This window comes from Cyprinodon variegatus, unplaced genomic scaffold (genome assembly GCF_000732505.1).
Source record: "Cyprinodon variegatus isolate N-32 unplaced genomic scaffold, C_variegatus-1.0 Scaffold99, whole genome shotgun sequence".
Taxonomy (NCBI): Eukaryota; Metazoa; Chordata; class Actinopteri; order Cyprinodontiformes; family Cyprinodontidae; genus Cyprinodon; species Cyprinodon variegatus.
Genome location: NW_015150552.1, coordinates 702656 through 705041, shown reverse-complemented (window position 1 = coordinate 705041; position 2386 = coordinate 702656). Strand labels below are relative to the sequence as shown.

At 35.5% G+C, this 2386-nt stretch overlaps 1 pseudogene; it reads left to right on the top strand.

The window, feature by feature from the left end:
* Nucleotides 1-2386, top strand: part of LOC107084394 — an 86872-nt pseudogene that overhangs the window by 28466 nt on the left and 56020 nt on the right.

Here is a 2386-nt window from a genome sequence, read left to right as displayed (position 1 = left end):
TTTTTTTTTGTGAGTGATCAAGAAGGTCAGTTAGACAAAGGCCCCTGCTTACAGCAGCATTGCTTTGTTCTCACAAGATGCTCACCAGTCCATCTGTATCATGACATCTGTCTTGACTGGAAAAAATTGAAATACAAATATGTTGGGTTTTTTTTGTAGCTTTTCTGGGTGTTTGGAAAAATAAGTTACTTTGACAATATAAATGCATCTCTATTTTTAGGCATAATTCATTCTTTTCTCTGCTAGAATATTATGAAGGTAGATTTGTTTCTTTATTATTCAATCAAAAAAAGGTTGCTTCAATCAAAAAATATATTTTCAATTAAAATTTTTTTCACTTCAATGAAAAAAAAACTTTTCAAGTATTTGAATGCAAAATATATATATTTGAGACTCAAAAAAAATACATTTGAACACTGCTTTTCTTTGATTGAAAATGTTTTATCAAAGTTCAAAATTCAGAGTTTAAGATCAAATTCATCTTTTAGTAAATTACAGCTTTAATAAAAAACAAAAAAGAAAAACTAAACCCATCACTTTTAAGTCACTGGAAGTGACATTCAACTATGTTAAGAACTTGTGTTAATACAATTTTTGTAAAACAGGTGTAATTTCTGTCCTTAGGTGTCCAATTTGTTTCCCCGTGATGAGATAGATGAGATCCTCAGTGGTCTCATACCTGTTATGCGACAAGAGTTTCCAAAAAGACCACCAACAAACGAAAACCTGTATGAGTACTTCATGTTACGGGTCCGACACAATCTCCATGTAGTTCTGTGCTTTTCTCCTGTTGTGGAGAAGTTCCGCAGCGTTGAAGTTTCCAGCACTGATATCCGGCTGCACCGTGGACTGGTTTAGTCACTGGCCAAAAATGCACTTGTTGCAGGTATCTCCAGTTGGCACTTTTTTGTTAGAGTTGAATTTTGCCAAATTCTTTAGTAGCATTAGCCTATTTAGATGTTTATAGTTTTTTACTGTTTTTCTTACTTTGAATAAGTTGTTAATTTTGTGGTTGCTAAAATTCTAAATGAACAAGGATATTTTGAAATAATTAGCTGTAACCTATCTATCAAAACACTTAAAATTGTCTAACAGCAAAAAAGCTTCCATAATTTTAACCATGTGGTTATTTGCTACCATTTCCAGCTGTTAAAACTTGAAATGCAATGCTTACCTAAACCAACTGTGTGAGTGCTCACTTATTTATTCATTGTAATATGGACCCGGTGAGACCCATACCAAAGCTATTTATATTTAGACTCCTCCTCAAAGGGTTCTCAAGCAGACTTTTAGAAAAGCTTTTTTCCTTTGCAGCTTCCTTTCACCCCTAAAGCTACGTTCAGCCTGCACGCTATTGAAGCAGCAGAAGCAGCATGTTTACATGCAAAGTAAATGTTTGAACCACATCAAGAAGCATCAAAAGGTAGTGCACACCTGCCTTATTATTCCGGTGACTGCCGTTTGGTTTTCCTACATGAAAACAACTAACATCTCCTTCCAGTCGCCAGGAACAATAGCGGAAAACCCCCAAGAGGCGACAGGGCTGTTAAAAGGGATTTCCAGTGAAAGCGCACCGCCAGTGTATGGAAGTTTAGCACTGATCTGACTGCGAAATAATATTTTAAGTCAGGATCCTAATCTTCTGACTGCACAGATAAAGTTTTGAGGTGGACTTTCTAACTTGAAAAGATATTAAAACTACTTTTTACCCACTTGTAACAGCAAATATAGCAAAGCCGCTCTCTGCCATTGAACACAGGAGCAGCAGCAGAAGCATCATATGGATCTGTACACATTTTACTGGACACCCTTCAGCAGCATCAAGGATGCTCTCGAGGCACGTCGGACCTTAATTTTTACAAGCATCAAAAATGAAGTAGCAGGCGCTTTTTTGCTGCTTCTATCTTGTGTGGTCTAAACGTAGTGTAAGAAAACATAGTATCAATGTTTTGTTGTTGAAAACTGGTTATGTTGTCGCTTAGCTGTTTACATTGATTAAATCTGTTAAAAATCCTAAAGTTGAAGGGAAGAGTGGCAGTAAAATGTAGCTTTTGTTTGGGGATGAAATCAACTCAAAAATGGTTTAGAAAAGCACTGAATAGCAAAAGCAGTCAGTGGTTGCCTGTCTGCCTTCACAGCCATCTAAAAATCTAAATAAATTGAAAGGCATATCAGTGAAAAACATCATTAAACACAGGACTGAAAATGCAGTAAAAACAGAAAAATTGAGGGCTTGATGGAAAAACTGGGAGGAACTATGTACAACTAATAATGAAAAAAAAAAAAAAATTTATTTGGGTATTTTGAATTCTCTCTTTTGTGTTTCGGCTTACTCACAAATATACTGTGTTGCAGCACTAAAGATCGAAAAGGTAAATAATTGATA